The sequence below is a fragment of the Falco peregrinus genome, chromosome 6 (assembly GCF_023634155.1).
Source record: "Falco peregrinus isolate bFalPer1 chromosome 6, bFalPer1.pri, whole genome shotgun sequence".
NCBI lineage: Eukaryota > Metazoa > Chordata > Aves > Falconiformes > Falconidae > Falco > Falco peregrinus.
The window spans coordinates 56022806-56048957 of record NC_073726.1 but is presented as its reverse complement, the minus strand read 5'-3'; the positions used below and the strand labels follow the sequence as shown (position 1 = coordinate 56048957).

The 26152-nt window shown below is 40.7% G+C and overlaps 1 protein-coding gene across 9 annotated transcripts in view; it reads right to left on the bottom strand.

The window, feature by feature from the left end:
• Positions 1-22178, bottom strand: part of ATF7IP (activating transcription factor 7 interacting protein) — a 114034-nt gene extending 91856 nt beyond the window's left edge. For 3 of the 9 annotated variants that reach the window (XM_055807766.1, XM_055807768.1, XM_055807769.1), the window contains exon 1: positions 22013-22177. The gene's annotated coding sequence lies outside the window, so the exon portion shown is untranslated. Of the gene's footprint in view, positions 1-2485; positions 2897-10616; positions 10764-21674; positions 21820-22012 lie in introns of those variants that run through there. The other 6 variants (XM_005237387.4, XM_027786699.2, XM_055807770.1 and 3 more) reach the window with 5 other exon arrangements.
• Positions 22179-26152: the final 3974 nt, after the last annotated feature.

Here is a 26152-nt window from a genome sequence, read left to right as displayed (position 1 = left end):
GTTTCCCCCCCTCTCCCCTTCCAAAGGTTTAAGAAGCTTTTAAATCAATCTAATGTTTAACTGATACAGGGTTTGGGGTGGTGGGGAATTGTGTGGTATTTAAGAAAAAGACTGTATCAAGTCATGATTGCACTATATATTGCAGGTATTTACACTAAGGAAGCTTGTTCTAAAACTGATTACATTAGGATTTTTTCAAAAATAGTTTTATTTCCATAAAACCACCTCAGCGTTAATTCTAATACTATTCTTCTGCATTTCCTGAATCCTTCAGATGTCCCTCCATTATTTTTCCCCAGAACTGAGGTGAAGCTAAATAGTTGTTTAGATCATCCTGACTGATCTTTTTAAATAAGAAGTCTTCAAGGTCTTCTGGAATTTTCATTGTATTTTAAAGTTACTGGGAGGGACATGTCAGAAAAGAAACAGATTCTCACTCAATTCTTTCAGAACTCCTGGGTACAGATCACAAGGACCTACTTATAGCCTTTGTTAAGAAACGTCTATCATTGAATCTTTATTGTCTTTGTAACTTCTAGTTTTTAAGGACTTAAGTCACCTGTGAGATATTATAATGTAATCTCAATTCTATCTAAAAAAACCCCAAAACATTTACTGTAATCTTATACTTTCTCTTTCACTATGAATTATGTTATCATTGCCACATACATTACTGTTTGTTAAAAACTGAGAAAGAATTCTGTCTCACTTTTGTTATCCTTTGCTTTACTAGTCAAGGTTTTGTCTCAGGAACACTTGTTTCCTTTAATCAGTTTTCTACATTTGTCATGCCCCACTCAACGCCATGTCTCCTCTACCATCCTCGCACTTACACTTTACAGAAAAGGAGGGGCCCTGAATTGCTTCCTTCACATTACAATGAAAACAGACTGATTTTAACAAAATTTGTCTTTTACGGACAACCTTTATAGTTGTTAACTGTGATTTCTAATGCAATTTGTGGAAATCTACCATATACCTATTTACATACTTTCTCACACGCATATCATTTTTGTACTGGTTTTAGTCTGGACATGCATATAACCAGACTTCTAAATGACAAGCAAAATTGCCACACATGTCAAATCTTAAGTTATCACTAAAAAAAAGGAGTTATCAAAGGTTTCAAAGTAAGTACATACCCCCAAAAAAGGCTCATTTGGTCTAAGTAGTTGGCATGCAGCATTCTACTGTGCCATGTCAATGCAGAAGTATACCTTTCTCTATTACCACCAAAATTGCCCCTCCTCAGTATCAACCAGTTAAGAGTTCTCCTTCCTAGCATATTTACATCTTCTCTATTGGCCTTAATTCATAGTCTATTTCAGAATGGCTCCAATACTTATTTGCGTTTAAAATGGCAGTGCTAGGGACTATAATCTACCTGCCTGCTTTGCCCTTCTATCTTTTTAGTTTTATTCTCTTCAATTAATCTCATTATTCCTTTAACTGAACCAGGCCTGTCTACTGCCAGTTGCACATCCCTATCTTGAGCTGCTGTCTACCTTTAAGTGACCTTGTTTTCCTTGGCCTGTTCATGCATCTCCAATTAATCTCTTTTTTCTAGCTCAGAGACCTCCCAGATCCAGTCATTTTCTTTCACCATGAATCCTTTCTAGTCTCCCACCCTTTCACAACTTTTTTGACTTGTAAAATAGAAACAACGCAAATACATTTGCACAGAACTAGCACATCTAACCCATGCTGTCATTTCACGCACTGCATGCGTAACCACAATACAATACAGTATATTAGGTAATTAACAACACTGTCATTTTGTTAATATTTGGTGCTCTAAGGCAAACTTACTTTCTTCTCAGGAGGAGATCAGATAAATATCACATTCTGATCTGTTACCCTATTTACAAATACACTTTTTAAAAGGTCATATAAATACACCTGAGAATGTGTGTTTATACTAAAAGATACATGGACAACAGTTCAGTGTCCAATAGTTTTAACAACTTTACCACCTCAAAAAGAAGAAAATTCAAACCACAACCAGGGTAACGAAGCTTCTTCATAAGACCATGAAGCCAAAACCCCTGCTACTGGCATGTATTCTACCTTCTTAGCTCCGCACCCTTTTCAGGAATAAGCTAAAGTATTGCTAAGCCTCCATGTGCATCAAATGGTGTCACTATAGAGACAAAAATAACAGTGGCAAAACAGTAGAGGTTTGAACCAAACAAAACCCGTAACATCAGCAGCAAAACCTACATACTCAAATTTATAGTATTTTTTAAAGTCTTCATTTTTAGTTAAATAAACATTTCACAGTAACTGCTAGTTCATGTGCCCTGTAACAACAGCAACACAAAAATAATCACAGCAAGAACAGATGACTTCCAGGCTTCCCAGAAAACGCCTCATATTTAAATTTAATTCCTGGCATTATGCCAAAGTGGGGGATGGGCACCTAAGTGGAAAAATAACTTCAAAGGCCTCTAAAACATTAATGCAGAAAATTAGTTACTTCTCTTACCTGGTGAGAAGGTGGCATGTGCAAAATGAGCTTCCTCCTCTGAGTAAGCCACTGACACGTAGCTCATTTGCATATCACGCGCTACAAGTAGACTTCCAGGTCGGCCATCTTGATACTAAGAACTTGTTTTGTTTACATAGCAGAATGAGTACTATTTTTTAGCCAGTCTGAGCTATGCTGTTGTACCTCTACTTGTTAAAGCCTGCTGGAACTCCCACTTCTCCACACAAGTGGCTGAAGTGTCAGGAGTGCCCCTGCAGCTCACTGAGCATACCACAGCCTCCAAGGGAACCTTGCAACTGCAAGTGCCTTCAGTCGGACTCTTTGTGCTGCCTTCTGTGCTGCCAACTATTAGCACTGCAGCAACTATGTGCAGTGAAGTACCTCCCACATACCACACGGTAGTACCAACAAGCATAAATTTATTACAGAACAGCACACACACACAAAAAAAAAAAAGAAGCTGAAATGTCCTCAGTATTTTCACGTACTAGCAATCTAATTACACCTAGGTTCCCTGTACATCTTTTCACATGCATCAGTGCCGTTTTTTCAGTCCAGAAACCAGAGTGCTCCTGCAATCTGTACACAGAAGTCCATGACACATGTTAGTTGCTGCCGACAGGGAGCCAGACTGCAGTTACAGCTAGCTGGTCCAGTAAAAATCTACATAAAGGGGGCCTCATTTCAAGACTACATTACATCAGGATATTGCTGAGCAAAGCTTCCCCCCTGCCCCCACCAGACTACTATGGGTTCTAGAATATATCGTCTAGTTATTTGCTTACTAATAATCCAGATCCCTGTCAGAAGTCAAGTGCTGCTCTTACTATTTATATAAATGAAAACTGACAACAGTCTCTACAAAAGAAATTTCACCCTGAAGCCTGTCCTAGTAGGATGCTTCACACTGCAGTGTTCACAGTGATTCTGGTGAGCCCTACATAGTAGCAATTAACACCAAAAACATGAGTATGCTCAATGCTCAGCAACCCGCTCTTCTTAAACTGGCATTTCCAATATTTCACAGTCTACCAATAACAAGTAAGTAAGTATCAGCTCCAAGTAAGGCAGATCCATATTTAACCTAGTGCTGACAGGTAACATGTCTGGCCATTTAATATGCTGTTTCCACTTCACATTTAATTTTTCTTCATTAGGCAGATGGAGAAAAAAATCCCCCATCCAGAGCTATGGACTTTAACTTTTCAAGTACCTAACAGATACAGTGAAAATTAGAAGCAGAAGCTTGGATTTCAGCCTCACTCTGATTTCAAATAGTTAATTCCCAATTCTTACTTTCGTACTTCCAGTTAAAAGGCCAATTACATTAATTAATTACATTTTACAAATGCTTATTCTAAAAGTCACTTTACCTTTTGAGGAAAAAAATAAGCCAGGCTTTGCTTACCATTAAGTGTGTGTATGTAAAGGATGTAAACCTTTTTCCCCTCAGTTGCTGCCTTGTAAGAAACTCTTAGAGCATGAGACCACCCAAAGCAAATAAACATACTATTTAGTACAGCAAGTATAAAAACCAATTTGTGAAACCCTAAATAAAATCAAGTTAAATCCTCAGTAATGTTTGGCTAGCTACACACCTAGCAACACTGCTGTAGTTGCAGCCTGGCACCATTTAGTGGAAAAGGAAAGTGATGTAGACACCGATGCTTGTCGATTCCAGCACTGCAAAGGCAGAGCCCCTCAGGACCAGAGGAGCCTGCCTGCTTTTCACCACCGGTCTCTTCCGGTTCCCTGCATTGTTCCTCTTTAGAACGCCAACAGTGTCAAGGCTATATATAGTCAAATTATGTTGTATGCCCCCTTTTCCATTGTGAACCTAATTTGCTGTATGGCTGGTTCTAGGTTATTTGAGCGTAACACAATTTGCTCATCTGTAATGTCAAAAAGATAGCAATTTTGTGTCTGAAAGTATTTAGTAATGCAAATTACTTTTCACTGGTGGTTACAGTTCCTCCTCAGCTGTTGTATCCAAAAGCCTAAAGTGATGTGTAAGGGAAAATTAATTATTTTTCCTGAATGACTGCCACATTAAAATGACAGTCATTAACTATACAAGTGATCTGGTACTGTTCTTCTTTTATGTCACAGTATCTTTTGATTTATCTTACTTTCAGACAGATTTGTGTATGTTAGCACATTTAAGCACTCTGCAGAACATATCTTTTATTGATGCTGTTGTCATTTGCAGAATGAATCATCAGATGAATAGCCCCTGAGCTTAAAAATAAAGGGCACCAATGCTGCTTAAAAAAAAAAAAAAACAACAAAAAAACCCTTTGTGATCCCCACATATGGCCACCCCCTGCCCCAGCTCTACAGCCTTGTGCACAAATACCAGATAAACAGCACGATTCTCACCACAGTAAAACAGAAACTGCAAAATAAAAGACTGCACTTGGGAGAATTTTCTATTCTTGGCTCCAGTCCGCTCAGGGAACTCCAAGCCGGAGCTTGCCGGCAGCCCCGAGGGGGAGCTCTCAACCTACCGTCTGGGGGAGGCACCACCTCGCTTCCAGAACATTCCCGCAGTCACCCACACTCCCTCGGCTGTACCTTCCTCTCTGTGCTTTCCCTGCCTCTTACACCACTAGCTATGATAAAGCTCGTTTTCAAATACAAAATGTTTTTACGGAGAGGAGGCACAGCTGGCTGAGTAGTTAGGAACACGCCAACTCAGCTGTACAGGGCACAGGGCTGCCGGGTAGTGCAAGGTGGGCCAAGCCAGTGGAGGACTTGCTAAGCCCCCACCAAGGGCAGCATCCTCCTGCCATGTACGAGCTGACCAACCCACCCTGACAGCTAGCACAGGCACCTCTTAAGCTGCTTCCAAGATGGGATATTTGGGGATCTTTGTTTCCAGTTTTGTTTGGGTTTGGGGTTGTTGGTTTAGTTTTGTTTGTGGTTTTTATTGGGGGGGGGGGGGGGGTTGGGGGGGGAAGGGGGGGGCTGTGTGTGTGTGTGCATGTCTTTTTTGGGGTTTAGGTGTGGTTTTTTTTTTTTAAATGCAGGAGCATAACCTGGGAGGATAAACAATGGCATACTCCATTATATTCTCTAGTGATTGCCACTACAGAAAAAGCCAGAATGTCTGCCTGCCTTTCCCACATTTGGCATGCAGTCAGTGGAAACACCTGAGAGCTTTTATAACTGCTTTCTCAAAGCCAGTTAACAGGACTCTTCTTCCAACACACAGAATTTTCTAGTCTCTCATCAGAGCCAACCTTAAAAAGCAAATGTTACAGTCAAAAACTAGTAATTATTTCAAATGCAACCAGCCTTACTATTAGCTGTATGGTTTCATTGGTATGTATCAAAGAAAACACCCTCAAATCTTAAATGCCAGTTGATTCATCTCAGAATAGAAAGGTAAGAAAAATCTGCCACAGAATAAGTTGCCTAATTCAGACACAACTTCAAATATGAAGGCATTTAATTGACGAAGTTTGTAAAAAAAGTAAAAAAACCCAAAAAACAAAAAAACCCACCCCCCAAAACCAACCAAGCAAACAAACAAGATAAAATCTGTCACTAGTAGCTTGATCTAAAGAAAACACCCAGAGCAAAAGAAAATAAAAGGCCCTGGGCCTTCTGTAGGCAACACACACAGAGTTCAAAATACCCCCTTCCCCTCTGACTTCTCTTCCCCAAAGCATGAAACGGAACAAATTTTATTCATGGAAGTCAGCCAGAAGTTTGGTAGTTCCCAAGTTTTTCTCACACTGGTTTTTGAAAGGCACAGAAAATTATGTTCATTTCTGAAATAGAGAACTGTCTATCAACCCGTTACCTTAGCCAGTGTGGTTTATTTCAAGATATTTTACAGCAGATGCATGTATCAACAGAAGGGGCAGGGAAGGCAGGGAAGGGGGGGGGGAAAGGGGGGAGCTGATGGCTGACACTAGTTATATCTGCTTTAAAGGGGTGAAAAAGTGTCTAAAACGGGTAGCTTCCAGCCAGTAACAGAGTTTAATGTTGCACTCCCTTTCTTTTAGAAGGGAAATACTGTTTGTCTCCTTATCAACTTCAGAAAAAACATGTTTTGCTCACTTAAATTTACATGAAGAATTGTCACTTACTAAACAAACACTGCAAAGCTGACAGATCTTAACCTGCAAATCGAGACACTGCAGCAAACAAAAATTAAATGCTTGCCTTACTCATAATTTCTTTGAAGACAGTACATTCTTCAGTAAAACACAGTAAATGTTAAAGCTAAAAATAAAGGTCCAATTTAACTGTTTAACAGTAGTCATAATGTGATTAAGTATTTAAGATTCCAAACAGTTCTAAGTGCTTGGTAACCATTTATTTCTAGTACGTAGGGAACTAAACAAGTCAGCTGTTTGAAAGTGATTTGCATGCATTAAGCAGTATTGCGTTAATTCAGCAGTCCATTCCAGTTTGTTTTGAATCCTGCCTGAAATTGTTTGCTCCCAAAATATCTACCAAAATAGAAGATGCAGCTGTATGAATTGAGACAATTCTGTTTTAAGAGGAACATAAAAAATAATCAAGCCACGTTAGAATGGATCCAAGCAAGTATGATTTAGTAATGACAACTATCCAAATAGTTGGAGCACAAATGAAAATAAAGTAGAATTGTTTTCTTATAATCAAATACACCAAATGCAAAAAATGAATTGAAAAAAATGTGACTCTATACACTCCTTCAGAGTAAATTATTGTTGGCTATTTCTCTTTGAAAGTCACACGTATTTGAGACTGCTACCCTATTAGCAATTTACTTGTGAAAACCTATCCTTCAAATTTACCTATCAGTAGTACAAAGGCTAACTGTTCTAGAATGCAGCACATGTCAGAAGTGGAGAAAATGCAGATACAAGAACAGCGAGCAGAGTCTGACAATGCATCTCACATTAAAAATGTATAATTATCAATTCAGTTGAAGTCGTTAATTCATTATACACAACTATTTCTAACTTAAGTCATTAACATCTAATTTATGTATTTAATAAAAAATTGGTAGGTTGGTGGGGGTTTTTTATCCCCTGAAGTGCCTTGTTTCCATGCAGGTAAATCGGTGCTTTTAGTTTTCTTTTTGACTGCTAAAGAACACACTATTAACACCGTGGGAGGGAACAGAGAAGAGATCATACTGTCAGCTATCAGTACTACTGGTACAGCAAACATTAGAGTTACTTGGACTTTTGGAAACAAGAACACATTCCATATGCAACACAGGTTTCAAAACCTACCATACTTCATGCATTCCAACACCCACTTCAGGAAAGAAAAAAAAACAAAACCAAACCAAAACCAGTCAAATAAAAAAACCCAAACCACACCACCCACCCACCTCACAGAACAAAACACTGCAGCTCCCTGCTCAGCCACTCATTCTGTACACCGCTTCCAAGAACGATGCTGTTTTGAGAACTGCCTGTTAAAGAGCCAAGTAAACCAAAACCAAAGGAAAGGGAAGGGAAGGGAAGGCAGCAAGACAAGAGCTTTCCTCTGAACCCTGGAAAATGTCTCCAAGCCTCTTCTGTAAAATGGGAGTAAGCTTCCTCAGCTCACAGGGAAAAGTCATGGGCAACAAAAAAGGCCCAAAAAGGACTGTGTGAAAGATGTGGTGTGAACATGCAATGTTTTACTCAAACGTAATACATGCGAAGAACCACTCCTTACATGTGTGTGTACTCCTCACATGACATGTGAATGTCAAAAGCTACACTACTTTTCCTTTTTATGTTCCCATTAAAGGGGTTAAAAAACCCCACCAAACCAACAGAACCAACAGCACTTGACAATATGAAAATGTTATAAAAACATTTTCATACGCACCATTTTGAAAAACCAACTAAAAAACACAAAACCAAGAAAAAGCCAACAACAAAACCACCATTGGATGTGTATGGTAAATAGGTTTTAGACATAAAATTTCATCCCCTTCAATGATTACAAAGTAGCTCAGGGATCTCATTATAAAAAAATGTTTCTATTTGCTTTGAACAACGAGTTATTAACATCTGTAATTAATGAACAACAATAACTTACTAAAACCCACACAAACACAAACCTCAGTAATCATTTATAAGACTGGGGTCAAGATGACTTGACTCAGAATATCTTGCAGAAAACCAGAAATATTGTTTGGAGGATGGGAAGAATGAAATCTCACTACATTATTAATCTGCATTCATTAGATGAGTTGAACATATGGCAAAACTTCACATCAAGACAAATGCATTTAAGTAGAATTTGTTGTCAAGAGTTTTCCAACATTTCAAAGCGCCCAAATGTTCTCAGGATCTGTAACTAATCTTACCCAATCAAGAAAAGCCACTATGAACTAAAATCTGCCTTAAATCAAATCCACTAAACAAAATTCTACTAGCAATAAAGCAAGTAATAAAACTACCTACGTACCTGCATTTCATCATTACCTGCGACCACACATTCACATTATTCCTGCCACTGATTTTTTATTCTAAAGCAGGAAAATCCTATAACCAATCACTTACAAATTTACAAGTGGCTGAAGTCAGCAGTCCACCTGGAGTTTAAATTCTGTATTTTACTTTTTGTTGCTGTTGTTTCTTCATATCAAATGCACATGGTAAACATGAAGAAACCGGGTCTCCTAAGAACCTGATGTGCACTATCTATCCAGAATACTTTGTTTCTTTATAAACAGCGTACCATCATTAACTATAGCAGGTAAGTTACAGGAACATTTAAAAACTAAATTAACCATCAAGTGCTTTGTTAGAGAGTATGCTAAGAGCATCAAATTCGTGTGCAAAAACATTGAGGAAGGACTAAAAACTTTTAGGCGTTTAGTACTGCCTTTTACACATCCTTAGCACCAAGTTCAGCTTCACACAGGAAAATACTATGAGCTACATCCTGTGAGTTATCCAACTCTTTTCTGCTCCTGATAGTTTTCTGAAGAACTTCAAGTAACTCTCTAATTACCCTCAAATTAACTCATATCCAGCTTAAGATCCCACAAAGACCTTAACTAGGTCTTTTTGAGACAGACAAAAAACAAGAAAATGAGTCAATTGTGAAGAAAAATATCTTTTTTCTCCTGCTGCTTTTCTGTTCTCCTTCTCCCCAGTGGAAAGAAGTTGAGCAGTACTTCACCCTTAGCCACTGACACTTATGAACTACCTTCTAGTGAGTGCTGAGCATGACAGGTAGCTAGGCCACCAACCAGTAACATGCACAGGAAACACTAGGCCAGGGATCCTCAAACCTTTTAACCAGGGGGCCGGCGCGCGGATGCAGTGGCAGGCAGTCATCTGCGGCTGCTTGGTTCCCCCCCCAACCCCCGGCGGGGGGGGGGGGGGGGGAAGTGGTGTCTGTAAATACCGGGGGCCGGATTGAGGACCCTGGGGGGCTGTATCTGGCCCGCAGGCCGTAGTTTGAGGACCCCTGCACTAGGCCATATGAAACCACCAGCACTTTGAAATGCAGATTTCAGTTAAGTTATACAAAAGAAATGAAAGAATAATTTACCTTGAAACTTCCACTCTATCATTTGTAGTACTTTTGCTACTCAAGGGTAGCACTACTATAAATTCTGCAAATAACTGCCACCTGCACAATAGTTAATTTACATAATCATTGCTATTCCAATGTATTAACACAGGTTTTGTAGTTCTTACCTATCATTGGAAAATGTTGCATGTTGAAAATATGATGATCAAATGTAAATCTAACCACCTGGTTGCAAAAATGTAACAAAGTTTACAAAAAAATTTATTTTATGTTTGAGGTGAGCTTTTTGAAAAAGGGCAACATAAAGTGAGAGCTCTTAAGGCCTGGTAAGGAAGTAAGCCAAAATTCAATAACTGATTTGCAAGACATGTGTATGACCTTTGACCTCTCTGGTCCCACCCAACCTACCCTGTAAGTGAGAAAGGATAAAGGTGTACGAATTAATTCAATGAGAGGGAAAACAAACAAAAAAACCCCTACAAACCCAAAACCACCAAACCAAAACAAAAACCCCACCAAACCCACCCTCCGGTTGACAAAAGAAGAATAGTTTTAAGGTATTTTATACAGCTTAGAAGTGGTTAGTTTTGCCTAAACAAAGTTTGAAATTGTGTCTTAGCAAAGCAGAGCTGGTGCTTACCTCTAAGGTCTGCAGCATATGATGCCAACAGCTCTGTTCATTTGCATACAGTCAAGCTAATCTGCTGCAATGAAGAGCACTTTGTCAGCCATTTTGAAACTGCACTGTCTCAGCTGCACTGAAAATCTGATTAAGATGGCTGCATTGTGCACTGAAGACCAGCCTCAGTGACAACTGAGCAGTGGATAAAATATTTACACAGCAGAGCACCTCCTTCTCTTCCACACTGCAACAAACTGCACAGGCAGAGGGGCGGCAAAGGCATGGTTTCTTTGACAGGCAGGAAACTGTTAATGCACAGCTGCAACACTGCAGCTGCTTGGAGCACCACTGGTAAAGAGAAAACTAAAATAAACCAGAAACCACAGAGAGGCAGCCCTGCTAGGTCTGTGATGCAGGATTTGTAACCCATACTTCAAATCCCTCGTGACTCCAGGCAGTTCAGAATTTATGTCACATATTAACAGCCACAGATACAGAGCCAAATCATGCATAGAACTAACAAACATTAGGGAATACTTTTTAAAAGCAGCCTCATTTCAGTCTTAAAAAAATAATCACCAGCACCACCCAAAAAACCCCAGCAAACCCAACCCTTAAGAAACTGATCTATACCTTTTCACAGCACCACCTATTTTGAAATACTGTGTAATATTAGTTGCCCAATAAAACAGTTTTACTTAGGGGGGGTGGGGGAAGGAAGTTCACTTTAGAAATAAGGAAGCTAGCAAAAAAACCTCAAGAACACTCCAGAACTTCAGCACCCACAGAAATCAAGTATAGCATTCTTTTTAAATGATATGGTATGTCATGTTATTTTTTTGAAGAAGAGACATATCTAGAATCCCATCCGGAATTTTGCTGGAATCTTGTTGTAACTATACTGAGTAGTATGTTCCTAAATAAGTGGTTTGGGAATCTGTGGGGTGGGTAGGGGGGGTTATCAAACAAATACACAATTTTAATGGAATCAGACTAAATATGATACAGGTTCCTCTCTAATATCTGTTCAGTAATGCAAATCATGTGCTCTTCTCTAGGCAACAGTGGATCAATTCTAGAGGGAACTCTTCAATACCTGCCTCACTTCACCATGTACACCTCTTCTACAAAAAACAAACATGGCTATTTTAAAACAAAGTAACTGCAAGAGCACATGGGGTGATCCTGAACAGAATTAGTGTTCAATTATTTCTAACCTTCTACCACAATACAGCCTATGACCCACAATCAACCCAACATGGTAAGCCCCCCCCAAAAAAGTGGGAAAATATGCCCTCCAATCTACCTCTTTTATGAAAAGATCTATAAACTTATATAACTGTGCATGTGTGTTGCCAGCTGTAGTTGGTTATTTCAGGACTGATTAATCATGCCAGCAGTAGTTCTCTGATAGACTTATCAGCACCACAGTATTTCAAACTTTAAAAATGTTGAAATGCACCATCTGGCTTTTCCTTTCGTCCTTGTATTAGGACGATCTGCAATGCAAGAAGAAGCACATGACACATACATGTAAACGGCTACACTGATTATTATAATCTTTGATAATACTGCACAGATTTAGAGGACTAAATTAAAGTATGCTTAAAGTTCAAACGTCCAAAAGACAAGTTCAAATTTGTGAAGCCTGGAGAACAACTTCATTAAAATTAATTTAAAATTACCCACTACACTAAAGCTTTTCTTCACCAAGAACTACTATTAAATCAGAAATCAAGTTTACAACAAGTTCAAAAGAAATGTTTTCTATTAGCCAGTTACAATCCCATGTTGCTTACTCTGAACTTAATACATAGAACACCTTCAGTTTACAGGGATTGACAGTAACTTTTAACATTTCAAAATCCAAACTTAGTATTTCCTTTGTATGCAAACATACATATATTTTCATTTCCACAGTAGCAATGTTTTGAATAGAATTCTATGTTTAGTACACCTACAAGGTTCCTATATCAGAAGGTTAATTCTGATGTCCAGTCTTAGAAGTTCAACAAAAACCTAGGGAGGTTCTAATCCAGAACCCAAGATCTGCGCTTCTACACCACCACGTTCTCTAAAATTCCATCTTGGAACTTGATACATGGAAATTCAATGACTTAAATAGGTTTGAATAGGCATAACTACTTGGCAAAAAAAATAAATAAATCAGAGAACACTTTCACTGAGCCAGAGAAAACAGAATCCATGTCACACTCCAGTTGCAGCAGTCAGTCCTCTTATCTTGTCAGAAAGCTTCATGAACATGCAGAGGTACTGACATGTTACAGACACCTAGTTGCAAAAAGTCTAGCTGAATGGTAAGAAACCATATGCCTTTACTTGAGTTCACTTCAGTGTACTTCAGTTAACATACACAGGTGTGTTAATATGTTAAAAAATACCAAACTAATTAATGACATTTAATTAAACACAATATTAGGAGTGAAATAACTTATCTGAGAAGGCTCTGGTCAAGAAAATATTAATTAACCTCCACTAATGTGGAATTCCTATATTTACATGGGACTACAATTTCTTATTGTTGCTTAAGGTGGCAGCTATATAGGCTGGCTAAAATAAAAAGTAAGTTAGAAAACCAGGCATTTTAAGAAGATTCAGAACAGAATTTAAACCTAACCTGTTATGTTTAGCTTTCTCTTAAACACATAATAAAAACTCCTAACAAGCTTATCTCTGCCCTCTTTTGATGACATGCCAACACAATGCAGTATCACCTCAGCAAATTAAATTTTCTAGTCATAAGTTAAAATTTAAGACAGAGCTTCCATTTTCCAACCTTCTCATGAACATCAATGTATTGGGTCTGTCTGAGCCCCACAGCAGCCCTCATAGTGCTGTGCTTTGTACTGGTAGCTAGAAAGGGGGTGATAACACACCAGCATTTTGGCTACTGCTGAGCAGCACTTGCAGAGTATCAAGGCTGTCCCTCCAACATTCCCCCCATCACCAGCAGGCTGGGGGTGGGCAAGACCTTGGGAAGGGACATAGCCAGCAGAGCTGACCCAAACTGACCAAAGGGATACTCCATACCATATGATGTCTGTTTAGACATGGAAGCCAAAAGAAAGGAGGAGAAAGTGGGGATATTTATTATTTATGACATCTTCTGGAGCAACCGCTATGCATACTGAAGCCCTGCTTCCCAGGAAGTGGCTGAACATTGCCTGCTAATGAGAAGTAGAGAATAACATCTTTTCTTTTCCTTTGCTTCCACACATGTGACCTTTGGTATTGCTTCATTAAACTGCCTTTATCTTGACCCATGAAGTTTTTTAATCTTACTCACCGTGCCCCCCAGCCACCCCATTCTGCTGAGGGGAGGGGGGAATGAGAGGCTTGATGGGCACCTGGAGTTCAGCCAAGGTCAACTCACCACAGTCCTTTCTGGTGCCCAACAAGGGGCACGAGACAACAGTAGTTTTATATTAAGTGTGCTATAGCTATAGTAGTTATTAAGTGGCAAGCTGCTGGGTGGGTCATGGAGTTTGTTGGTTGAACTGCTTATCTCTATTTTGCTAAGCTTGGGAACATGTTAATAGAAATAATGGCTATGTGCTTTGCCCTGGCATCGATGGCCTTGCTGTGGTGGGGGAGCTATTTTGTGGGGAGGATGAGGGAATACACTTTCCTCTCCCTGCCCAGGATTGACGTGGATGGTTTTGTTATGTAGGCTCCCAAGGTCCTTGCTAACCCTTACATGACCTGTTTAATACTATTAATTAATACTGTTGGCATATTATGGGTTTTGGGGAATTTGGTCTCATCCTGGTGTAAGAGAAGGCAACTTTTAGGTGAGGCAATATTGAAATCTGCCCTGAGGCAGCTGGTCCCAGGGTCTAGGATGTGTGGAAGTATTTGGCCAGATTCCTAGGACAGTTATCACCTCCCATAACCTGGGATTTCACATACCTGAACAGGCAAGCAACCCTGGCACACTGACAGACGTGCCACCTGACAGAAGGGTGCCTTGTCTACCCCAGTGAAAACCAACAGCTTTTAGTACTGTAATGGGCCTGGCCTGTGCCTATCAAGCCACAGTTCAGTACTCTCAGAGGACTGTGCTTGAGACAGGGACCCAAACTGGATCCGAGGTCACCATGGTTGAGATAGAGACACAAACAACTAGAGTAATTGCCCAGGAGTGAAAAAGAAACAGTGGACAAGAAAAACAATGGGTCCGTATCATCAATTAATAAGGGAGGAGGAAGAGGAGGAAAGGTTTGATCAAGAGGCCGGTCCTTCAACAAATAGGAGGAAGGAGTGACAGAATTTAGACAGGAAGCAGAAAATACCCAGTCCCTGACCTCCTCAGAACTTCAAGATGTGTGGAAATATTACAGCCACCATCCAGGTGAGTGGATTGCTGTCTGGCTGCCCCAATGATGGGGCCAACAGTCAGCAACTAGAAGGCAATGAAGCCCAACAGCCAAGATTCCTTGCTAGAAACTGGGGAACTGAGAGAAAAATTGGAAAAGATGCAGCAATATGCAGTCTCTGGAGACAGCTCCTCTCAAGTATGAGGGCATGGTATCCATTCAAGGAAGATCATGTGAACTTCCCAGGAACACAGACTACCGCAGATGAAGGCGTCCAGTACCTGAGAGAAATAGTGATACTGGAAGTTATCTGCAGTGATCTAGACTTTGATGAGGTCTCCAAAGATCCATAGGATGTCCTGTGCACATGAGCCATGTGGAGGAAGGTGATCCAATTCGAAGTGCCCCATCATATTCTAACGTCTTGGCAGCAATGTATTGCCTGGATACAGATATATCAATTGTGGAGAAAGCGTCATCTTGGCTCCAAAACTTTGAAGAAAGTCTTTGTACCTCCTTATACCTGCAGGCCAGCACCTTGGCTGTCAGGGGTGCCCCAGGAAATCAGTCCTCTCCTGCTCCAGTCAGAGAGAAAGGGGGCCCCTAGCACATGCTGCATGGTGCACTGTGGTTCTTCCTGTGTAAACGGGGGAGGACATGACTAAGTGGGATGGAGAACCCACCTTTAAGCTGGAAGCCTGTGTATGCAGACTGAGAGGGAAGACAGCGTTAAGAAAGGGTCAAGAAAGATGTCAGCACAGTGCTTGTAGAGACACAAGGTGGCAATCAACCCTCTACCAGACACAGAAGAACTGAAATCACCTCCCTTGCTCCTGGTGAGGGGACTTCTGGTCTGGCACTGCAAGGGTCAAACAATGAATGCTCTGACCAGGAACAGGAATAGAGGGTCCCTGCCTTCAGCCAGGAGGAGGGATGGGATGACTGGGTATACTGCACTGTGTGGATTTGATGGCCTGGCACTTCAGACCCACAGAAATGTAAGTCTTTGGTAGACACTGGTGCAGTGTATGCTGGTGCCATCGGGGTACAGGGGCACAGAACCCATCCAGATTTCTGGAGTTACAGCAGGATGCCAAGAATTGGCTGTATTGGAGGCTGAAGTGAACTTAACGGGACAAGTCGGAAAAGCACTCCATTGTGAAAAGCCCAGAGGACCCTTGTATCCTTGGCACCAGCTACCTCAGAAGAGGGTACTTCAGGGATCCAAAGGGGTACTGATGGGCTTTGGTGTAGACACTGTGAATACCGAGAAAAATCAAACAGCTGTCTATCCTGCCTGACCTCTCAGAAGAGCCCTTCACTGTGGAGCTGCTCCAAGTTGAAGAAAAGAGGTGCCAACTGCGACCGGATTAGTGCACCAGCAGCAATATCGCACAAACCAAGACCCCCTGGCTACCATCCAAGAGTTTATTCATCAACTGGAGAGCCAAGAAGTGATCAGGAAGACTCACTCACCTTTTTTAATAGTCCCATACAGCCAGTGCAACAGTCTGATGATGTCTGATGAAGGGTGGAGGTTAACAGTAGACTATTGTGGCCTGAATGAAGGAATGCCACCACTGAGTGCTTCTGTACCAGACATGTTAAGAGCTCCAATATGAACTGGAGTCAAAGGCAGACAAGTAGTATGCTACAATTGACACTGCCAATGCATTTTTCTCAATTCCTTTGGCAGCAGAGCGCAAGCCACAGTCTTTTTTCACATGGAGGGATGATTCACACCTGCAATCAACAGCCCCAGGAGTAGAAGCACAGCCCTACCATTTTTCATGGACTAATCCAAACTGCACTGGAAAAGGGTGATGACCCTGAACATCTACAATACACTGATGGTGTCATTGTGTGTGGCAACAAGACAAAAGTAGTATTTGAGAAAAAAAGTAATTTACGTTCTTCTGAAAGCTGATTTCTGATTTCTGAAAGCTGATTTCACCATAGAGAAAAGCAAAGTCAAGGGACCTGCACAGGAGATTCAGTTCTTGAGAATGAAATGGCAGAATGGACACCATCACCTGCCTATGGATGTGGACAAGATAGCAGTTGTGTCTCTACCAGCTAACAAGAAGGAAACACAAGCTTTCCTAGGCCTTGTGGGGTTCTGCAGAATGCATATTCCATCTTAGGGTCAGCTTTGAGCCCTCTCCATTGAGTAACCCAAAAGAAGAATGATTTTGAGTGGGGCCCTGAGCAACAACAAGCCTTCGAGCATATCAAACAGGAAATTACTCGTAAAGTAACTCTTGGGCCTGTCAGGACAGGGCCAGCTGTGCAAAATGTACTCTACACTGCAGCTGGGGAACATGGCCTCACCTGGAGCCTCTGGCAGAAAACATCAGAAGAAACTCAAGATTGGCTACTAGGGTTTTGGAGCTGGGGGTATCAAAGAACAGATGCCCACTACATCTCAAGTGAAAAAAGAGATACCACCAGCATAGGAGGGGCTTTGAGACGCTTCAGAATTTATTGTTACAGGAGCACATCTCCTTTTGGCACCACAGTTGCCTGTGCTACACTGGATGTTCAAAGGAAACATCCTCTCTACACATCCCCTCTAGCAACCACCGCTATACAGAGTAACTGAGTAGCGTTCATCATGCAACAAGCTTGACTGGGGAAACTCAACTGCCCAGGAATTTTGGAAAAAATCATGGACTGCCAAAAGGCAGAGATTTTGGAGCAATGCCTGAGGAGATGGCTTGTATCCAAGAGGCAGCACCATATGATGAGTTATCAGAAGATTAAAGGTATTATGCTTTGTTTACTGACAATGAACTTTAATGATCAGATGCTTCCAGAGACTTAAACATTCTACACAGGAACTCAAGGATTTTCTGACCCCTATTTCCCCTATTGGAAAATTAAAGTAACAAAAATCCCCAAACAAAAAAGGTAAGATACCTAAACACACCACAAATGACGCAAAAAAATCTCTTCAGGGAAATGAAAATTAAAGTCGCACATCATGCAAAATTTTGCTTTTAAAATGATAACCAGAACTCAAAGGTTGACAAAACCTATGCTCCAGATCCTCCTGACTAAAAATCTCAAAGCTAGAATACTTTACAATTACCTTCTTTGCAATCAGACATCAGGCTTTAATATCCAAAACAAGACTGAGCTATAGAAATTTTAAGTAGCATTACCCATTTCACATCTAAACTTTATTCGGATATTAAGACACTCTACAACTATCCAACTTGACAAAAACAGCTGATTACAGAGATCACTTCAGATAACAACCTAACTTTCTCTCTGCTTCTTAATGAGCTGTCAGGAAAAAAAAAAAATCTAGTTTTTTGTTCCTCCACAACAATCTTATCTCCGTGTTTGGATAAGTCACTGCTGCTTGATGAACAGTTTCTTACAGTATGGTGGAAACAGGAGAGCATTTTTTTCATTCAGTAGAGCACAGTGCAGTAAGTATATCTGAAATACCAGAATGATGAATATACATCATGAAACCATCATTTGTGTTGGTCAACTTATGAGTTCCCAATCGTTTTGTGTAGGTAAATCTCAAAGTAATGACATGTACTGAAAAGAAGTAAAGAGCCCAGTTGCAGATTTAACTGAAAAATATTAACAATCTTAGATCTCACTGCATTTAAGAGAAATATTACATTAAAATACACTGGAGAGGAAAAAACCCACCAAACAAAACCCTCACAACATTCACATACCATAGTAAGTTTTATAACTTGCAACTCATTTTCCTCATCTAATAACTCTTATGAAAACTGTGATGTACATCTGTGTCACTGCAGTAATTTCCAAAATAAACTCATAACAAACATATAACTAGCCCACAACACAGAAAAACATCAAGTGGAGAGGAAATGGAAAAAAAATGCATTCAACCTGCAAACTAAGGAAGAGCAACATACTGGTGAAGGGTCTGTTGGCCTTAATATCTCCATTTTATGAATAATCTTGAGATTTTGGGCATAAATACAATTTCTGACAATAAGCCCAGATAAGCCTAATTAGCGATTATACTATTAAAAAAAATCTAGATGGGGAAAAACTTGGGTGGGTTTTTTTCATTTTGGAAAGAAAATCAGTATCTGGTTTAGTCAACTGCTATTCACGGTGGAAATATTGTCCGTTTGTAACATAAAAAATGCCTTCTTCCAAAAACCACAATCAAACACAATAAAAATGAGTATTTATTTACTAATTAGGAATCAGTTACTAAAATAAGATTTCTTAAATTTTTAATGTGTAAAATGTTTCTGTTTGCAACAGATTATGTAAAATCAGTAGTATTTAAAATTAAACGATTTTTGTTCATTGGTTGTTCAGTCTCTTGGCTAGCAAGATCAATTCCTGTGATGGGAGAAAAGCATATGTCTATATTATAACATATTTCCTGTCTCTATGTCCCGAACAGAAGCATCACTAAAAGAGCCTTTAGAGGAAAACTAACATACTACAGTTAATGTTGATCTCCCAAATACCTGAAATCGGCATAGCAATACAAGCTAAAGCAGGACGTATCAGCAAACCTGGCAGAGTATGGCATGTATGCCTATCTACTGGGATTAGCATCTTCTTGAAAACAGACTTTGTAATGGATAGAAAATCAGATTTAAGTAGTCCCTCAATAAGAGCATCAAAATGACTGTTTCAAGTGATTTATGTAATTATTATATCCTTCTTTGAATCAACTTCTTTGAAACAACTGTTATGATCAGTTTCAAGCCTACACAACATTCAAGATAGTCTTGTTAAATTAATTATTCGTACAGCAAACTACAATATTGTTCCGCAGTATCACAGGAACCATCGATTCAACACTGCTACACTTGGTAGCAAGGTTACAGCTGATAAAGCGCCTTGTATTCCAAGCAACATATTAAGTCTCCTAAACTGAGAAAATAACTATGAGAACACAAAGACCTCTTAAGAGTCTTTGAAAAAGAACACACAATGAGCACTTACAACAGTTAGTGACAACACAAGATTTTCTGTATTTTAATTATTTGGCGTTTATCAAAAAAATGTGTTGCTTTTCAAAATTATTAGTACATTTCTTTTCTGGATTATATAGACATAGGAACTTGATTTGATACCTCTGGAGCATGCAAAATAAGATAACTGCCAAACTCGAGGAATAAATACTGGGAGTATTTGCCATGATTCATGAATTGCAGAAGCCCTCATGCAGTCATTAGTGAATTAATTTTATAATAGGTCTGACAGTAACATTAGTCTCATTTCAGGGACCTGGAAACAGAAATTACCTACCCAAATTCACATATCTAATAGCAGTAAGTTTTGTGTTAGTTTTTTTCCCCTCCAAAGAATTCTTGCATATTCAAGGTAATACTCTCCTTCATACCTTTCCACAGGACTGCACAAACCAGTACCTAATGAGAAAAACATATTTCTCACATTGATATTTGCTGTTTCTGCAGAGCTTACAGAAGGTAAGCGCATTCTTCACATTTTTATTTTAAAAAACATGAAGTAGATATTAATAACTGTAATAATTCTAACTAGATCAAACTGGTATAACAAATACTGGCCCCAAGTACATTTTAACTTGCAAAAGAGAGCCAAACATCATGCCTGCAGATTATCTTTATCTTGCAGATGTGAATCCCAATAAATTTATTCATTATATTGTATTTTATTTGTACAATCTGGGGTATTGACCAAATGTATTTATTAACATACTCTTACTTCCACAAATTAGCATGTTAAATAAGCTCTCTAGATGTTCAAGTGTTATTTTTCTGTGACTGCATGATGGCTGCATTTGTAAGGTTATTGACTGCTGCCTAGAACAGTTGAGCTGTTCACTCCTTTATTTTAAGATAATATTTTTCCATCAACAATTCCATCTGATTTTTCCATTCAACAAGTCTGTGTTAACGGTCAAATTACAACATGTAGATTTATTTCAATATTACTATTATGCAACAATATAATCTAATGTAGGCATTTCCACTGGGTATCTATCAAAGATTAGGAGATCTACTAAGAAGCATATATATGTGTTAAAAGAAAAAACCTCTTGAGGACAGTGCCACACCTCTAACAGGCCTTAAAGTCACATGAATTAAAATGTGAGGCACTTAATCATGAACACTATATTTCATAATGCTTAAGTTCAAAGAAAATCAGAAGTTCAAGCGTAACTTCTTTACACTACCACACTACTTAACCTATTAACTTTTGCCATTTTGTTTGATGTGGGCCTCCACGACAACCTGGAGAAGCCACTCCAGCCTTGATTACTGATGACATCACATAAATAAGGCACAGCTAGGTCTTCCCCCCTCAAACACCCTCCTTTCTAGTAAATGTGCATGCCCATACGCTTCAGAAACTGTAATCTGAAGTTCATTAGCGCACCACTGAGCACAGTAACAAAAAACCCGTTTTTTCCCTCGTTGCTTCTACACCCCATCCACTGCAACACTCAACATCCACACCTGCTGCAGGTGTGAGGAGATCCACTGGTGGCACGCAGCACCACCGCTGTCATCCACCACACCATCCCCAGTCCAGGCAGAGAGGAAGGAAATGCTTCCGAGGTGCCAGCCAGCCGCACCACTGTCCCACCCAAACACCTGCCCAGCGCGGTGCAGGTGGCACCTCCACCTCGCCGATGCGTCATACGGAACACAGACAACTTGCTGATGCTCTGCTCTCTGCGCCTGCAGGACTCAGCAGAGTGCACCAGCAGTGCCCTGCCCCACGCCAGACCTACCTGTGACCTGCAGCAGCTGCCGCGGGGATCCCTCCACACGTGGGGGGCGAAGGAAGGCGCCTCCCAGCTCCCCGCTCCCCACCTGCTGCCACCTCTGCGCGAAAACAGCACTGCGCATGCGCGCCGCCGCCTGCACTGGAGCCGGGTCACGTGCTCCCATGCAGCGCGCCCCAACTGCGCTGCGCTTCCGACCGAGCGTGGGTGCGCGCAGCGGCGCGTGTGCAAAGCTGCGGCCCCGGAGCATGCGCACGCCGCGGCCGCCACCTCCGCGCGGGGCAGCGTTCCGCACCGAGTGCTGCTTTGCCCGGCCGCGCGCGGCCCCGGGGGGCGAGCGGTACCTGTGCTCCCGCGTCCCGCAGCAGCTCTTGCCTCTGCGTTCGGCGCCCGCCGCAGCTCCCGCCTTCCAGGTGCTGCCGCCGTAGATTCAAAATCGGAACTCGCTCCAGGCACCAACGCCGCCTCCCACCGTCGCACGCGCGGGGCCGTTATGCAAATAAGCCCAATGTCCCCTCCCCTCTCTCGGGTGACCCCGCCCCCTCCGTGGGCACAGGGGCCGGCAGTGGGGGCTGCCTCGCAGCCGGCCAATCCCAGGGCCGTCCATCTTGGCAGCATGCAAATGAACCACCGAGTTATTTAAATTAGCAGGTAGCTCCGCCCCTTGTCTGGCGGTGGCGGACGGTTATTTGCTATAACGCGCCGGGGCTGAGGGTCACGCTGCCGCTGTCACTGCCAGGGGGCGCTGTGGCGGGGCCCAGGGGCAGGGCCCAGAGGCAGGGCTCAGGGACAGGGCGGGAGCAGCCGCAGCAACCGGCCCTTCCTTCCTTCCATTCTTCCTTTCCTTCCCCTCATCCTTTTTCAGCTTCCCGCCACAGCGGCTGTGGGCTGTGTGGTTCTGGAGCCTCTCTGACATCTTCAACAGTCAGCCCGAGGTCTGCTGGGTACCTCTGAAAATAACTTGTATTATCAGCTTCCTGTATTGCTCACTGCAGCTCCCTTACCACTCCTCTTGCCTAGATTCTGGGCTGTGTGCAGGGTAACTTAAAAGTTTTCTCTACGACAAGCTGCACCTGACCAAAACACAGGGGTTTGGAGTTTTTTTTAATAACCAGCTTTGGGTTTCAGGAGTGCCACTAAGCCAAACAGTACTGCTGGCTTATCCAGATGAGCTGCAAGTCAAACCCGCAAGTGGCTGCTTCCCACCCATGCTCCATTTCTGCTTCAGGGGTGCGGGTGGGAGGGGGAGAAAAACTACAGGACCTGCTGTAATGTGAGTCAGATTAACCCTTTGTACCACAGCCAAAGGCAGGAATGACCATTGCCAACAGCTGGCCTGTCCCACGAGGCACAGGTCAGGTTTAGCAGAGGGACCAGTGGCTGTATCCTTGGGTACGCAAGGAGGTACAAGAGCATAGGACATGTATAGCTTTTATTGGCAGAAGTGCTTATATGCTGCTTATGCTAATCTAGTGCTGAGATTCAAGTAACAGTCTCCTACTAGCCCTGTAATGGCAAGTCCCATTCCTTTCTCGTTAATATACATATAAAATAACGTTCGCAATCTTCCTACTGAAGGCATGAAAAATGGCATCCTGATTTATCCACTTCAAGAGAATGTTAAATATGAATTCAGTTTTTGTCTGTTGTATATAGAGCAGGCGGACCAACAGGATGCTCTGTTCCTGTACGCTGTGAAACAGTACCTATGATACAACCATTGTGAGAGTGCTGTCAGATGTGCTTGGCAGACTCAGGGGCAGTGTTTTAGGACATTGCCATTCCCAGTGGTTTGCCTGACCTCCCTACTACATTTCCATTGCACAGCCAAGATGGAAAAAGGAAATGTGTACATATGCCCATAAATTTGTGCAAACGCATCTGCAACAGTGCTTTAAGCAGGTGTACTAGCCTGGGAACCTGCTGTGCTGAAATGTAAACTGACATCTTGCTCTGCTGTCTTTGCTATAGGTATGACAATTTCTAAGAGAAAGCATGGCAGACCCCTGCAACAGTAATTTCATAAACTTTCATAGCTAGTTTTATCACACTGCAGTACAATACTGGAATGTTTTGTCTTGGAAAAAAGAAGACTTGAATTTCAGTTCTCTTCTGAGCTTTTGCATACAATCAAAGGACAAGGCACTTCAGAAAGAAAAGCCTGGAACTATCCAGAAGTGGGCAGTTCCTAGCCATGCCTGTTGTTTAACTTGAAATTTCACTGCTGGTGAACTGCTTTTACAGGGTGCATGCATTTACATCCTTTGACAGTCAATCAGGAGTGAATGCTTTGTGGCTAAAAAAATGTGTTTTCAGAAGGCTGGGTATTAGTACAGCCACCTCTTTGGATAACAATCGGTGTTATTCCAAACTTAATTGCGTATGGAAGCCATTACAGCAACATACTATTTTGTCCATTGCAGTGCATTTTGTGCACATAAAGGGAGAATGAAGAAGTTTTGTCATCCTAAAGATACACAGTTTGTCAAGTCTGCATTTTAGTGTGAACTTGCTACTATTAGCTTGATGTTTTTTTCGTTACAAATAAATAGAAAAAATAGAAACACACCAAGAAATGATTACAAAAATCTTTCTTGCATCTCTGAGGAAAAGATAGTACTGAAAAATTGAGTGCTTAAAAAAAAATCCTATTTTTCAGGCCTAATATCTATCTCCATTTGGTGATAAGGCACACTTTAATCAGCAACTGATGGAATCAATTGATTACTACTAGAAGAGATGGGGTGCTGTTGATTGGATTATCCCCAGCCTATAGATTGCTGACAATCTCTGAAGAGTTTATAAGTCTGCTTATAAACATGCTTATAAACTGTTCTTTCAAATGCAGAGGAATCCAGCTGTCCAGACTTTATATATTGTTCATGAGGACAGAAACTAAGAAACCTCTGAAAGTAGTCCAGAGAGTCAGTTCTGTAACAAAATACAGCAACATGAAAGTTGCCATTGAAATCTCACATTTAAATAGCATGGGAAAGTTTCTGCAAGGTCCCAGCAGACCAATGGCTATTTTTTAAGAATTACACATAAATATTTCAAATGCTGTTTAGAAAGGTGTTTTTTGTGGGTGTTGTGTTTTGTTTTGTTGTGGTGTTGGGTTTTTTTGTAATGATTAATGAATTGAACACTTACTTGAAAGGTGACAGGAAACAAATGCATTCAAAGTTTTACATAGAATTGCCTAGAAATTTAACTTAGTCTATGAGTTCTTTCTGCAAACACAGAACGTGATCCTGTTCTTCACCAAAGCTTTACAACAATGACAGAAGTGGAATATAGTAACTTTGCTCCAAACCAGTCAGAGAAAGACAAACTATTAAAAAGCAAACAAATGGAATCAGTTATTTTTGCTTTCGCAACTATTTGTTGTTGATCACTGAGGACAATAAGGGTTATCAGAAAATCAGCATCAAAACAATTTTAAAATGGAAAATTTATTTTCCTCCTTGCTTTACTTAGCACAAATAATGTTAATATGTTCATCATCATATCGAAGCCATTATCTATCATTACAAATACAAATCAAATGATTTATTATTGCTTAAAAATTGGTTTGTAGAAAAACTAAAGAATGCACCCCGCAATTTTTTTTAATGTCAGTATTCTTTTTTCAACTTCATTCTCAGGCGGTATTCCTGTTCAGCCTTAAAAGCAGAAAAAAACCCCCCTAAACAGCCTGTATTTTATTTACTTTATTCACATACTCCACAGTTGTGTTAACTCTAAAGTTATATTAATATAGTTGTTACAGCAAGTAAGTGCCCTGCTATGTCATTTTAGATACCAGTGTAAGCAGTACGCTAACATCCTTAAATTTGAAGAGCAGTGACCATATTGGAATTATCAGGTTAGTAATTAGAGGAAGCAAAAGTCCAGATTTCTGCCAAGTGCTCTTGCTGAAGTCAGACTGGTCATAAATCTGGAAAAAGTAATGCTATCAGTTTATCTTGCTCAGACTCTTTGCAAGAAGAAAGTTAAAATTAAAAAAATGTTGAGAAAGTACAACCTCAGCAGCTTTATTTGCAACATTTATTTTTTTGCTGTGGAAATGATGTGTAAAGCAAACACTACACTGGAGTAAAACTGACAAGATGCTAAAATTGTAACACCAGAGAAAAGTCAATGTCCATGTAGTTCACTTCCCTGTCTGAGGACTCTGCTAATGTTTTCCAGCATTGTAGCTGTAAACACAGAAAAAAACAGTCAATTCCAATGCACTTTGCAAAAATAAAAGAAAAAGAGTATTTTATGTGCAACAGAGAGTTCTTGATGTCAATTCTCCACCGAACTTAAGGCTTGAAGTATGCATACAACATTTCATTTTCTTATTTCCAGGTACTGTCATAGGACAGCTCCTAACCTATGAATGACATATCACTAGTAAGCTGATTACATGATCGTTCTTTCTGTATGTCAGATTATGTTAGAAAAATGACACTAATGGAGACATCACGGATTCACAAATG